Raw genomic sequence first — 17290 nt, forward strand, 5'->3', positions numbered from 1 at the left:
TTCCTGAGACACTAGTTATAGATTCCGATTCTTCACTTCAGGTTTACTGTATCCCTCTGACCTTCTTATCGACAATGAAACACAGAAATTGCATCGGAATTAAATAGAAAAATCACAATGCCGACTTAAGTGCAAGAAGTCTGACTCTTCTTACTGACTATGATTTGAACCATTCCTGTGACACTAGTTATTGATTCCGATGCTTCACTTCAGGTTTACTGTATCCCACAGACCTTCTTATTGACGATGAAACACAGAAATTGCAACGGAATTAAATAGAAAATGCACAATGCCGACTTAAGTACAAGAAGATTGACTCTTCCTGCTGTATATGTTTTGAACCATTCCGGTGACACTAGTTATAGATTCCGATACTTCAATTCAGGTTTACTGTATCCCTCTGACTTTCTTATTGATGATGAAACACAGAAATTGCATCGGAAATAAATACAAAAGGCACAATGCCGACTTAAGTACAAGAAGACTGACTCTTCCTACTGTCTACGTTTTGACCAGTCCTGTGACACTAGTTATAGATTCCGATGCTTCACTTCAGGTTTACTGTATCCCTCTGACCTACTTATTGACGATGAAACACAGAAATGGCTTCGGAATGAAATACAAAAGACACAATGCCGACTTAAGTACAAGAAGACTGACTCTTCTTACTGACTATGTTTTGAACCATTTCTGTGACACTAGTTATGGATTCCGATGCTTCACTTCAGGTTTACTGTATCCCTTGGACCCTCTTGTTGACGATGAAACACAGAAATTGCATCGTAGTTAAGGAGAAAGGCACAATGCCGTCTTAAGTACAAGAAGACTGACTCTTCTTACTGACTATGTTTTGAACCATTCCTGTTACACTAGTTATAGATTCCGATGCTTCACTTCAGGTTAACTGTATCCCTATGACCTTCTTATTGACGATGAAACACAGAATTTGCATCGGAATTAAATACAAAAGGCACAATGCCGACAAAAGTACAAGAAGACTGACAGATCCTACTCTCTATGCTTTCAACCATTCCTGTGACACTAGTTATAGATTCCGATGCTTCACTTCAGGTTTACTGTATCCCTCTGACCTTCTTATTGACTATGAAACACAGAAATTGCATCGGAATGAAATACAAAAGGCACAATGCCGACTTAAGTACAAGAAGACTGACTCTTATTACTGTCTATGTTTGAACCATTCCTGTGACACTGGTTATTGATTCCGATGCTTCACTTCAGGTTTACTGTATCCCTTGGACCTTCTTATTGACGATGAAACACAGAAATTGCATCGGAATTAAATAGAAAAGGCACAATGCCGACTTAAGTACAAGAAACTGACTCTTCCTACTGTCTATGTTTTGAACCATTCCTGTGACACTAGTTATAGATTCCGATGCTTCACTTCAGGTTTACTGTATCCCTCTGACCTTCTTATTGTCGATGAAACACAGAAATTGCATCGGAATTAGATACAAAAAGCACAATGCCAACTTAAGTACAAGAGGACTGAATCTTCTTACTGTCTATGTTTGAAACATTCCTGTGACACTAGTTATAGATTCCGATCCTTCACTTCAGGTTTACTATATCCCTTGGACCTTCGTATTGACGACGAAACACAGAAATTGCATCGGAATTAAATTGAAAAGGCACAATGCCGACTTAAGTACAAGAAGACTGACTCTTCTTACTGACTATGTTTGAACCATTCCTGTGACACTAGTTATAGATTCCGATGCTTCACTTCAGGTTTACTGTATCCCACGGACCTTCTTATTGACGATGAAACACAGTAATTGCAACGGAATTAAATAGAAATGGCACAATGCCTACTTAAGTACAAGAAGATTGACTCTTCCTGCCGTATATGTTTTGAACCATTCCGGTGACACTAGTTATAGATTCCGATACTTCAAATCAGGTTTACTGTATCCCGCTGACCTTCTTATTGATGATGAAACACAGAAATTGCATCGGAAATAAATACAAAAGGCACAATGCCGACTTAAGTACAAGAAGACTGATTCTTCATACTGTCTACGTTTTGATCAATTCCTGTGACACTAGTTATAGATTCCGATGCTTCACTTCAGGTTTACTGTATCCCTCTGACCTTCTTATTGACGATGAAACACAGAAATGGCTTCGGAATGAAAAACAAAAGGCACAATGCCGACTTAAGTACAAGAAGACTGACTCTTCTTACTGACTACGTTTTGATCAATTCCTGTGACACTTGTTATAGATTCCGATGCTGCACTTCAGGTTTACTGTATCTCTCTGACCTTCTTATTGACGATGAAACACAGAAATGGCTTCGGAATGAAATACAAAAGGCACAATGCCGACTTAAGTACAAGAAGACTGACTCTTCTTACTGACTATGTTTTGAACCATTTCTGTGACACTAGTTATGGATTCCGATGCTTCACTTCAGGTTTACTGTATTCCTTGGACCCTCTTGTTGACGATGAAACACAGAAATTGCATCGTAATTAAGGAGAAAGGCACAATGCCGACTTAAGTACAAGAAGACTGACTCTTCTTACTGACTACGTTTTGAACCATTCCTGTTACACTAGTTATAGATTCCGATGCTTCACTTCAGGTTTACTGTATCCCTATGACCTTCTTATTGACGATGAAACACAGAATTTGCATCGGAATTAAATACAAAAGGCACAATGCCGACTTAAGTACAAGAAGACTGACAGTTCCTACTCTCTATGCTTTCAACCATTCCTGTGACACTAGTTATAGATTCCGATGCTTCACTTCAGGTTTACTGTATCCCTCTGACCTTCTTATTTATGAAACACAGAAATTGCATCGGAATGAAATACAAAAGGCACAATGCCGACTTAAGTACAAGAAGACTGACTCTTATTACTGTCTATGTTTGAACCATTCCTGTGACACTAGTTATTGATTCCGACGCTTCACTTCAGGTTTACTGTATCCCTTGGACCTTCTTATTGACGATGAAACACAGAAATTGCATCGGAATTAAATAGAAAAGGCACAATGCCGACTTAAGTACAAGAAACTGACTCTTCCTACTGTCTATGTTTTGAACCATTCCTGTGACACTAGTTATAGATTCCGATGCTTCACTTCAGGTTTACTGTATCCCTCTGACCTTTTTATTGTCGATGAAACACAGAAATTGCATCGGAATTAAATTGAAAAGGCACAATGCCGACTTAAGTACAAGAAGACTGACTCTTCTTACTGACTATGTTTGAACCATTCCTGTGACGCTAGTTATAGATTCCGATGCTTCACTTCAGGTTTACTGTATCCCTTGGCCCTTCTTATTGATGATGAAACACTGAAATTGCATTGGAATTAAATACGAAAGGCACAATGCCGACTTAAGTACAAGAAGACTGACTCTTCTTACTGACTTTGTTTGAACCATTCCTGTGACACCACTTATAGATTCCGATGCTTCCCTTCAGGTTTACTGTACCCCTCTGACCTTCGTATTGACGATGAAACACAGATATTGCATCGGAATTAAATAGAAAAATCACAATGCCGACTTAAGTACAAGAAGTCTGACTCTTCTTACTGACTATGATTTGAACCATTCCTGTGACACTAGTTATTGATTCCGATGCTTCACTTCAGGTTTACTGCATCCCTTGGACCCTCTTGTTGACGATGAAACACAGAAATTGCATCGTAATTAAGGAGAAAGGCAGAATGCCGACTTAAGTACAAGAAGACTGACTCTTCTTACTGACTATGTTTTGAACCATTCCTGTTACACTAGTTATAGATTCCGATGCTTCACTTCAGGTTTACTGTATCCCTATGACCTTCTTATTGACGATGAAACACAGAATTTGCATCGGAATTAAATACAAAAGGCACAATGCCGACAAAAGTACAAGAAGACTGACAGTTCCTACTCTCTATGCTTTCAACCATTCCTGTGACACTAGTTATAGATTCCGATGCTTCACTTCAGGTTTACTGTATCCCTCTGACCTTCTTATTGACTATGAAACACAGAAATTGCATCGGAATGAAATACAAAAGACACAATGCAGACTTAAGTACAAGAAGACTGACTCTTATTACTGTCTATGTTTGAACCATTTCTGTGACACTAGTTATTGATTCCGATGCTTCACTTCAGGTTTACTGTATCCCTTGGACCTTCTTATTGACGATGAAACACAGAAATTGCATCGGAATTAAATAGAAAAGGCACAATGCCAACTTAAGTACAAGAAACTGACACTTCCTACTGTCTATGTTTTGAACCATTCCTGTGACACTAGTTATAGATTCCGATGCTTCACTTCAGGTTTACTGTATCCCTCTGACCTTCTTATTGTCGATGAAACACAGAAATTGCATCGGAATTAGATACAAAAAGCACAATGCCAACTTAAGTACATGAGGACTGAATCTTCTTACTGTCTATGTTTGAAACATTCCTGTGACACTAGTTATAGATTCCGATCCTTCACTTCAGGTTTACTATATCCCTTGGACCTTCGTATTGACGACGAAACACAGAAATTGCATCGGAATTAAATTGAAAAGGCACAATGCCGACTTAAGTACAAGAAGACTGACTATTCTTACTGACTATGTTTGAACCATTCCTGTGACACTAGTTATAGATTCCGATGCTTCACTTCAGGTTTACTGTTTCCCACTGACCTTCTTATTGACGATGAAACACAGAAATTGCAACGGAATTAAATAGAAATGGCACAATGCCGACTTAAGTACAAGAAGATTGACTCTTCCTGCTGTATATGTTTTGAACCATTCCGGTGACACTAGTTATAGATTCCGATACTTCAATTCAGGTTTACTGTATCCCTCTGACCTTCTTATTGATGATGAAACACAGAAATTGCATCGGAAATAAATACAAAAGGCACAATGCCGACTTAAGTACAAGAAGACTGATTCTTCCTACTGTCTACGTTTTGATCAATTCCTGTGACACTAGTTATAGATTCCGATGCTTCACTTCAGGTTTACTGTATCCCTCTGACCTTCTTATTGACGATGAAACACAGAAATGGCTTCGGAATGAAAAACAAAAGGCACAATGCCGACTTAAGTACAAGAAGACCGACTCTTCTTACTGACTACGTTTTGATCAATTCCTGTGACACTTGTTATAGATTCCGATGCTTCACTTCAGGTTTACTGTATCCCTCTGACCTTCTTATTGACGATGAAACACAGAAATGGCTTCGGAATGAAATACAAAAGGCACAATGCCGACTTAAGTACAAGAAGACTGACTCTTCTTACTGACTATGTTTTGAACCATTTCTGTGACACTAGTTACGGATTCCGATGCTTCACTTCAGGTTTACTGTATTCCTTGGACCCTCTTGTTGACAATGAAACACAGAAATTGCATCGTAATTAAGGAGAAAGGCACAATGCCGACTTAAGTACAAGAAGACTGACTCTTCTTACTGACTACGTTTTGAACCATTCCTGTTACACTAGTTATAGATTCCGATGCTTCACTTCAGGTTTACTGTATCCCTATGACCTTCTTATTGACGATGAAACACAGAATTTGCATCGGAATTAAATACAAAAGGCACAATGCCGACTTAAGTACAAGAAGACTGACAGTTCCTACTCTCTATACTTTCAACCATTCCTGTGACACTAGTTATAGATTCCGATGCTTCACTTCAGGTTTACTGTATCCCTCTGACCTTCTTATTGACTATGAAACACAGAAATTGCATCGGAATGAAATACAAAAGGCACAATGCCGACTTAAGTACAAGTAGACTGACTCTTATTACTGTCTATGTTTGAACCATTCCTGTGACACTAGTTATTGATTCCGATGCTTCACTTCAGGTTTACTGTATCCCTTGGACCTTCTTATTGACGATGAAACACAGAAATTGCATCGGAATTAAATAGAAAAGGCACAATGCCGACTTAAGTACAAGAAACTGACTCTTCCTACTGTCTGTGTTTTGAACCATTCCTGTAACACTAGTTATAGATTCCGATGCTTCACTTCAGGTTTACTGTATCCCTCTGACCTTTTTATTGTCGATGAAACACAGAAATTGCATCGGAATTAGATACAAAAAGCACAATGCCAACTTAAGTACAAGAGGACTGAATCTTCTTACTGTCTATGTTTGAAACATTCCTGTGACACTAGTTATAGATTCCGATCCTTCACTTCAGGTTTACTATATCCCTTGGACCTTCGTATTGACGACGAAACACAGAAATTGCATCGGAATTAAATTGAAAAGGCACAATGCCGACTTAAGTAGAAGAAGACTGACTCTTCTTACTGACTATGTTTGAACCATTCCTGTGACGCTAGTTATAGATTCCGATGATTCACTTCAGGTTTACTGTATCCCTTGGCCCTTCTTATTGACGATGAATCACCGAAATTGCATTGGAATTAAATACGAAAGGCACAATGCCGACTTAAGTACAAGAAGACTGACTCTTCATACTGACTTTGTTTGAACCATTCCTGTGACACCACTTATAGATTCCGATGCTTCCCTTCAGGTTTACTGTACCCCTCTGACCTTCGTATTGACGATGAAACACAGATATTGCATCAGAATTAAATAGAAAAATCACAATGCCGACTTAAGTACAAGAAGTCTGACTCTTCTTACTGACTATGATTTGAACCATTCCTGTGACACTAGTTATTGATTCCGATGCTTCACTTCAGGTTTACTGCATCCCTTGGACCCTCTTGTTGACGATGAAACACAGAAATTGCATCGTAATTAAGGAGAAAGGCAGAATGCCGACTTAAGTACAAGAAGACTGACTCTTCTTACTGACTATGTTTTGAACCATTCCTGTTACACTAGTTATAGATTCCGATGCTTCACTTCAGGTTTACTGTATCCCTATGACCTTCTTATTGACGATGAAACACAGAATTTGCATCGGAATTAAATACAAAAGGCACAATGCCGACAAAAGTACAAGAAGACTGACAGTTCCTACTCTCTATGCTTTCAACCATTCCTGTGACACTAGTTATAGATTCCGATGCTTCACTTCAGGTTTACTGTATCCCTCTGACCTTCTTATTGACTATGAAACACAGAAATTGCATCGGAATGAAATACAAAAGACACAATGCAGACTTAAGTACAAGAAGACTGAATCTTATTACTGTCTATGTTTGAACCATTTCTGTGACACTAGTTATTGATTCCGATGCTTCACTTCAGGTTTACTGTATCCCTTGGACCTTCTTATTGACGATGAAACACAGAAATTGCATCGGAATTAAATAGAAAAGGCACAATGCCAACTTAAGTAAAAGAAACTGACACTTCCTACTGTCTATGTTTTGAACCATTCCTGTGACACTAGTTATAGATTCCGATGCTTCACTTCAGGTTTACTGTATCCCTCTGACCTTCTTATTGTCGATGAAACACAGAAATTGCATCGGAATTAGATACAAAAAGCACAATGCCAACTTAAGTACATGAGGACTGAATCTTCTTACTGTCTATGTTTGAAACATTCCTGTGACACTAGTTATAGATTCCGATCCTTCACTTCAGGTTTACTATATCCCTTGGACCTTCGTATTGACGACGAAACACAGAAATTGCATCGGAATTAAATTGAAAAGGCACAATGCCGACTTAAGTACAAGAAGACTGACTATTCTTACTGACTATGTTTGAACCATTCCTATGACACTAGTTATAGATTCCGATGCTTCACTTCAGGTTTACTGTTTCCCACTGACCTTCTTATTGACGATGAAACACAGAAATTGCAACGGAATTAAATAGAAATGGCACAATGCCGACTTAAGTACAAGAAGATTGACTCTTCCTGCCGTATATGTTTTGAACCATTCCGGTGACACTAGTTATAGATTCCGATACTTCAATTCAGGTTTACTGTATCCCTCTGACCTTCTTATTGATGATGAAACACAGAAATTGCATCGGAAATAAATACAAAAGGCACAATGCCGACTTAAGTTCAAGAAGACTGATTCTTCCTACTGTCTACGTTTTGATCAATTCCTGTGACACTAGTTATAGATTCCGATGCTTCACTTCAGGTTTACTGTTTCCCTCTGACCTTCTTATTGACGATGAAACACAGAAATGGCTTCGGAATGAAAAACAAAAGGCACAATGCCGACTTAAGTACAAGAAGACCGACTCTTCTTACTGACTACGTTTTGATCAATTCCTGTGACACTTGTTATAGATTCCGATGCTTCACTTCAGGTTTACTGTATCCCTCTGACCTTCTTATTGACGATGAAACACAGAAATGGCTTCGGAATGAAATACAAAAGGCACAATGCCGACTTAAGTACAAGAAGACTGACTCTTCTTACTGACTATGTTTTGAACCATTTCAGTGACACTAGTTACGGATTCCGATGCTTCACTTCAGGTTTACTGTATTCCTTGGACCCTCTTGTTGACAATGAAACACAGAAATTGCATCGTAATTAAGGAGAAAGGCACAATGCCGACTTAAGTACAAGAAGACTGACTCTTCTTACTGACTACGTTTTGAACCATTCCTGTTACACTAGTTATAGATTCCGATGCTTCACTTCAGGTTTACTGTATCCCTATGACCTTCTTATTGACGATGAAACACAGAATTTGCATCGGAATTAAATACAAAAGGCACAATGCCGACTTAAGTACAAGGAGACTGACAGTTCCTACTCTCTATGCTTTCAACCATTCCTGTGACACTAGTTATAGATTCCGATGCTTCACTTCAGGTTTACTGTATCCCTCTGACCTTCTTATTGACTATGAAACACAGAAATTGCATCGGAATGAAATACAAAAGGCACAATGCCGACTTAAGTACAAGTAGACTGACTCTTATTACTGTCTATGTTTGAACCATTCCTCTGACACTACTTATTGATTCCGACGCTTCACTTCAGGTTTACTGTATCCCTTGGACCTTCTTATTGACGATGAAACACAGAAATTGCATCGGAATTACATAGAAAAGGCACAATGCCGACTTAAGTACAAGAAACTGACTCTTCCTACTGTCTGTGTTTTGAACCATTCCTGTGACACTAGTTATAGATTCCGATGCTTCACTTCAGGTTTACTGTATCCCTCTGACCTTTTTATTGTCGATGAAACACAGAAATTGCATCGGAATTAGATACAAAAAGCACAATGCCAACTTAAGTACAAGAGGACTGAATCTTCTTACTGTCTATGTTTGAAACATTCCTGTGACACTAGTTATAGATTCCGATCCTTCACTTCAGGTTTACTATATCCCTTGGACCTTCGTATTGACGACGAAACACAGAAATTGCATCGGAATTAAATTGAAAAGGCACAATGCCGACTTAAGTACAAGAAGACTGACTCTTCTTACTGACTATGTTTGAACCATTCCTGTGACGCTAGTTATAGATTCCGATGCTTCACTTCAGGTTTACTGTATCCCTTGGCCCTTCTTATTGACGATGAATCACCGAAATTGCATTGGAATTAAATACGAAAGGCACAATGCCGACTTAAGTACAAGAAGACTGACTCTTCTTACTGACTTTGTTTGAACCATTCCTGTGACACCACTTATAGATTCCGATGCTTCCCTTCAGGTTTACTGTACCCCTCTGACCTTCGTATTGACGATGAAACACAGAAATTGCATCGGAATTAAATAGAAAAATCACAATGCCGACTTAAGTACAAGAGGTCTGACTCTTCTTACTGACTATGATTTGAACCATTCCTGTGACACTAGTTATTGATTCCGATGCTTCACTTCAGGTTTACTGCATCCCTTGGACCCTCTTGTTGACGATGAAACACAGAAATTGCATCGTAATTAAGGAGAAAGGCAGAATGCCGACTTAAGTACAAGAAGACTGACTCTTCTTACTGACTATGTTTTGAACCATTCCTGTTACACTAGTTATAGATTCCGATGCTTCACTTCAGGTTTACTGTATCCCTATGACCTTCTTATTGACGATGAAACACAGAATTTGCATCGGAATTAAATACAAAAGGCACAATGCCGACAAAAGTACAAGAAGACTGACAGTTCCTACTCTCTATGCTTTCAACCATTCCTGTGATACTAGTTATAGATTCCGATGCTTCACTTCAGGTTTACTGTATCCCTCTGACCTTCTTATTGACTATGAAACACAGAAATTGCATCGGAATGAAATACAAAAGGCACAATGCAGACTTAAGTACAAGAAGACTGAATCTTCTTACTGTCTATGTTTGAAACATTCCTGTGACACTAGTTATAGATTCCGATCCTTCACTTCAGGTTTACTATATCCCTTGGACCTTCCTATTGACGACGAAACACAGAAATTGCATCGGAATTAAATAGAAAAGGCACAATGCCGACTTAAGTACAAGAAGACTGACTCTTCTTACTGACTATGTTTGGACCATTCCTGTGACACTAGTTATAGATTCCGATGCTTCACTTCAGGTTTACTGTATCCCACTGACCTTCTTATTGACGATGAAACACAGAAATTGCAACGGAATTCAATAGAAAAGGCACAATGCCGACTTAAGTACAAGAAGATTGACTCTTCCTGCTGTATATGTTTTGAACCATTCCGGTGACACTAGTTATAGATTCCGATACATCAATTCAGGTTTACTGTATCCCTCTGACCTTCTTATTGATGATGAAACACAGAAATTGCATCGGAAATAAATACAAAAGGCACAATGCCGACTTAAGTACAAGAAGACTGATTCTTCCTACTGTCTACGTTTTGATCAATTCCTGTGACACTAGTTATAGATTCCGATGCTTCACTTCAGGTTTACTGTATCCCTCTGACCTTGTTATTGACGATGAAACACAGAAATGGCTTCGCAATGAAATACAAAAAGCACAATGCCGACTTAAGTACAAGAAGACTGACTCTTCTTACTGACTACGTTTTGATCAATTCCTGTGACACTTGTTATAGATTCCGATGCTTCACTTCAGGTTTACTGTATCCCTCTGACCTTCTTATTGACGATGAAACACAGAAATGGCTTCGGAATTAAATACAAAAGGCACAATGCCGACGTAAGTACAAGAAGACTGACTCTTCTTACTGACTATGTTTTGAACCATTTCTGTGACACTAGTTACGGATTCCGATGCTTCACTTCAGGTTTATTGTATCCCTTGGACCCTCTTGTTGACGATGAAACACAGAAATTGCATCGTAATTAAGGAGAAAGGCACATTGCCGACTTAAGTACAAGAAGACTGACTCTTCTTACTGACTACGTTTTGAACCATTCCTGTTACACTAGTTATAGATTCCGATGCTTCACTTCAGGTTTACTGTATCCCTATGACCTTCTTATTGACGATGAAACACAGAATTTGCATCGGAATTAAATACAAAAGGCACAATGCCGACTTAAGTACAAGAAGACTGACAGTTCCTACTCTCTATGCTTTCAACCATTCCTGTGACACTAGTTATAGATTCCGATGCTTCACTTCAGGTTTACTGTATCCCTCTGACCTTCTTATTGACTATGAAACACAGAAATTGCATCGGAATGACATACAAAAGGCACAATGCCGACTTAAGTACAAGAAGACTGACTCTTATTACTGTCTATGTTTGAACCATTCCTGTGACACTAGTTATTGATTCCGATGCTTCACTTCAGGTTTACTGTATCCCTTGGACCTTCTTATTGACGATGAAACACAGAAATTGCATCGGAATTAAATAGAAAAGGCACAATGCCGACTTAAGTACAAGAAACTGACTCTTCCTACTGTCTTTGTTTTGAACCATTCCTGTGACACTAGTTATAGATTCCGATGCTTCACTTCAGGTTTACTGTATCCCTCTGACCTTCTTATTGTCGATGAAACACAGAAATTGCATCGGAATTAGATACAAAATGCACAATGCCAACTTAAGTACAAGAGGACTGAATCTTCTTACTGTCTATGTTTGAAACATTCCTGTGACCCTAGTTATAGATTCCGATCCTTCACTTCAGGTTTACTATATCCCTTGGACCTTCGTATTGACGACGAAACACAGAAATTGCATCGGAATTAAATTGAAGAGGCACAATGCCGACTTGAGTACAAGAAGACTGACTCTTCTTACTGACTATGTTTGAACCATTCCTGTGACACTAGTTATAGATTCCGATGCTTCACTTCAGGTTTACTGTATCCCACTGACCTTCTTATTGACGATGAAACACAGAAATTGCAACGGAATTAAATAGAAAAGGCACAATGCCGACTTAAGTACAAGAAGATTGACTCCTCCTGCTGTATATGTTTTGAACCATTCCGGTGACACTAGTTATAGATTCCGATCCTTCAATTCAGGTTTACTGTATCCCTCTGACCTTCTTATTGATGATGAAACACAGAAATTGCATCGGAAATAAATACAAAAGGCACAATGCCGCCTTAAGTACAAGAAGACTGATTCTTCCTACTGTCTACGTTTTGATCAATTCCTGTGACACTAGTTATAGATCCCGATGCTTCACTTCAGGTTTACTGTATCCCTCTGACCTTCTTATTGACGATGAAACACAGAAATGGCTTCGGAATGAAATACAAAAGGCACAAGGCCGACTTAAGTACAAGAAGACTGACTCTTCTTACTGACTACGTTTTGATCAATTCCTGTGACACTTGTTATAGATTCCGATGCTTCACTTCAGGTTTACTGTATCCCTCTGACCATCTTATTGACGATGAAACACAGAAATGGCTTCGGAATGAAATACAAAAGGCACAATGCCGACTTAAGTACAAGAAGACTGACTCTTCTTACTGACTATGTTTTGAACCATTTCTGTGACACTAGTTATGGATTCCGATGCTTACCTTCAGGTTTACTGTATCCCTTGGACCCTCTTGTTGACGATGAAACACAGAAATTGCATCGTAATTAAGGAGAAAGGCACAATGCCGACTTAAGTACAAGAAGACTGTCTCTTCTTACTGACTACGTTTTGAACCATTCCTGTTACACTAGTTATAGATTCCGATGCTTCACTTCAGGTTTACTGTATCCCTATGACCTTCTTATTGACGATGAAACACAGAATTTGCATCGGAATTAAATACAAAAGGCACAATGCCGACTTAAGTACAAGAAGACTGACTCTTATTACTGTCTATGTTTGAACCATTCCTGTGACACTAGTTATTGATTCCGATGCTTCACTTCAGGTTTACTGTATCCCTTGGACCTTCTTATTGACGATGAAACACAGAAATTGCATCGGAATTAAATAGAAAAGGCACAATGCCGACTTAAGTACAAGAAACTGACTCTTCCTACTGTCTATGTTTGAACCATTCCTGTGACACTAGTTATTGATTCCGATGCTTCACTTCAGGTTTACTGTATCCCTTGGACCTTCTTATTGACGATGAAACACAGAAATTGCATCGGAATTAAATAGAAAAGGCACAATGCCGACTTAAGTACAAGAAACTGACTCTTCCTACTGTCTATGTTTTGAACCATTCCTGTGACACTAGTTATAGATTCCGATGCTTCACTTCAGGTTTACTGTATCCCTCTGACCTTCTTATTGTCGATGAAACACAGAAATTGCATCGGAATTAGATACAAAAAGCACAATGCCAACTTAAGTACAAGGGGACTGAATCTTCTTACTCTCTATGTTTGAAACATACCTGTGACACTAGTTATAGATTTCGATCCTTCACTTCAGGTTTACTATATCCCTTGGACCTTCGTATTGACGACGAAACACAGAAATTGCATCGGAATTAAATTGAAAAAGCACAATGCCGACTTAAGTACAAGAAGACTGACTCTTCTTACTGACTATGTTTGAACCATTCCTGTGACACTAGTTATAGATTCCGATGCTTCACTTCAGGTTTACTGTATCCCTTGGCCCTTCTTATTGACGATGAAACACCGAAATTGCATTGGAATTAAATACGAAAGGCACAATGCCGACTTAAGTACAAGAAGACTGACTCTTCTTACTGACTTTGTTTGAACCATTCCTGTGACATCACTTATAGATTCCGATGCTTCCCTTCAGGTTTACTGTACCCCTCTGACCTTCGTATTGACGATGAAACACAGAAATTGCATCGGAATTAAATAGAAAAGGCACAATGCCGATTTAAGTATAAGGAGACTGACTCTTCTTACTGTCTATGTTTTGAACCATTCCTGTGACACTAGTTATAGATTCCGATGCTTCGCTTCAGGTGTACTGCATCCCTTGGACCTTCTTATTGACGATGAAACACAGAAATTGCATCGGAATTAAATACAAAAGGCACAATGCCGACTTAAGTACAAGAAGACTGACTCTTCCTACTGTCTATGTTTGAACCATTCCTGTGACACTAGTTATAGATTCCGATGCTTCACTTCAGGTTTGCTGTATCCATCTGACCTTCTTATTGACGATGAAACACAGAAATAGCATCGGAATTAAACAGAAAAGGCACAATGCCGACTTAAGTACAAGGAGACTGACTCTTCATACTTACTATTTTTTGAACCATTTCTGTGACACTAGTTATGGATTCCGATGCTTCACTTCAGGTTTACTGGATCCCTTGGACCCTCTTATTGACGATGAAACACAGAAATTGCATCGTAATTAAGTAAAAAGGCACAATGCCGAATTAAGTACAAGAAGACTGACTCTTCATACTGACTATGTTTTGAACCATTCCTGTTACACTAGTTATAGATTGCGATGCTTCACTTCAGGTTTATTGTATCCCTCTGACATTCTTATTGACGATGAAACACAGATATTGCATCGGAATTATATACAAAAGGCACAATGCCGACTTAAGTACAAGAAGACTGACTCTTCCTACTCTCTATGTTTTGAACCATTCCTGTGACACTAGTAATAGATACCGATGCTTCACTTCAGGTTTACTATATCCCTCTGACCTTCTTATTGACGATGAAACACAGAAATTGCATCGGAATGAAATACAAAAGGCACAATGCCGACTTAAGTACAAGAAGACTGACTCTTATTACTGTCTATGTTTTGATCCATTCCTGTGACACTAGTTATAGATTCCGATGCTTCACTTCAGGTTTACTGTATCCCTCTGACATTCTTATTGACGATGAAACACAGAATGAGCATCGGAATGAAATACAAAAGGCACAATGCCGATTAACTTCAAGTAGACTGACTCTTCTTACTGTCTATGATTTGAGCCAATCCTGTGACACTAGTTATGGATTCTGATGCTTCACCTCAGGTTTACTGTATCCCTATGGCTTTCTTATTGACGATGAAAAACAGAAATTGCATCGGAATTAAATACAAAAGGCACAATGCCCACTTAAGTACAAGAAGACTGACACTTCCTACTGACTTTGTTTTCAACCATTCCTGAGACACTAGTTATAGATTCCGATGCTTCACTTCAGGATTACTGTATCCCTCTGACCTTCTTATTGACGATGAAATACAGAAATTGCTTCGGAATTAAATACAAAAGGCACAATGCCGACTTAAGTACAAGGAGACTGACTCTTCATACTGACTATTTTTTGAACCATTTCTGTGACACTAGTTATGGATTCCGATGCTTCACTTCAGGTTTACTGGATCCCTTGGACCCTCTTATTGACGATGAAACACAGAAATTGCATCGTAATTAAGTAAAAAGGCACAATGCCGAATTAAGTACAAGAAGACCGACTCTTCATACTGACTATGTTTTGAACCATTCCTGTTACACTAGTTATAGATTGCGATGCTTCACTTCAGGTTTATTGTATCCCTCTGACATTCTTATCGACAATGAAATACAGAAATTGCATCGGAATGAAATACAAAAGGCACAATGCCGACTTAAGTACAAGAAGACTGATTCTTCCTACTGTCTACGTTTTGATCAATTCCTGTCACACTAGTTATAGATTCCGATGCTTCACTTCAGGTTTACTGTATCCCTCTGACCTTCTTATTGACGATGAAACACAGAAATGGCTTCGGAATGAAATACAAAAGGCACAAGGCCGACTTAAGTACAAGAAGACTGACTCTTCTTACTGACTACGTTTTGATCAATTCCTGTGACACTTGTTATAGATTCTGATGCTTCACTTCAGGTTTACTGTATCCCTCTGACCTTCTTATTGACGATGAAACACAGAAATGGCTTCGGAATGAAATACAAAAGGCACAATGCCGACTTAAGTACAAGAAGACTGACTCTTCTTACTGACTACGTTTTGAACCATTCCTGTTACACTAGTTATCGATTCCGATGCTTCACTTCAGGTTTACTGTATCCCTATGACCTTCTTATTGACGATGAAACACAGAATTTGCATCGGAATGAAATACAAAAGGCACAATGCCGACTTAAGTATAAGAAGACTGACTCTTATTACTGTCTATGTTTGAACCATTCCTGTGACACTAGTTATTGATTCCGATGCTTCACTTCAGGTTAACTGTATCCCTTGGACCTTCTTATTGACGATGAAACAGAGAAATTGCATCGGAATTAAATAGAAAAGGCACAATGCCGACTTAAGTACAAGAAACTGACTCTTCCTACTGTCTATGTTTGAACCATTCCTGTGACACTAGTTATTGATTCCGATGCTTCACTTCAGGTTTACTGTATCCCTTGGACCTTCTTATTGACGATGAAACACAGAAATTGCATCGGAATTAAATAGAAAAGGCACAATGCCGACTTAAGTACAAGAAACTGACTCTTCCTACTGTCTATGTTTTGAACCATTCCTGTGACACTAGTTATAGATTCCGATGCTTCACTTCAGGTTTACTGTATCCCTCTGACCTTCTTATTGTCGATGAAACACAGAAATTGCATCGGAATTAGATACAAAAAGCACAATGCCAACTTAAGTACAAGAGGACTGAATCTTCTTACTGTCTATGTTTGAAACATACCTGTGACACTAGTTATGGATTTCGATCCTTCACTTCAGGTTTACTATATCCCTTGGACCTTCGTATTGACGACGAAACACAGAAATTGCATCGGAATTAAATTGAAAAGGCACAATGCCGACTTAAGTACAAGAAGACTGACTCTTCTTACTGACTATGTTTGAACCATTCCTGTGACACTAGTTATAGATTCCGATGCTTCACTTCAGGTTTACTGTATCCCTTGGCCCTTCTTATTGACGATGAAACACCGAAATTGCATTGGAATTAAATACGAAAGGCACAATGCCGACTTAAGTACAAGAAGACTGACTCTTCTT

The sequence above is a fragment of the Schistocerca serialis genome, chromosome 11 (assembly GCF_023864345.2).
Source record: "Schistocerca serialis cubense isolate TAMUIC-IGC-003099 chromosome 11, iqSchSeri2.2, whole genome shotgun sequence".
NCBI classification, from domain to species: Eukaryota; Metazoa; Arthropoda; class Insecta; order Orthoptera; family Acrididae; genus Schistocerca; species Schistocerca serialis.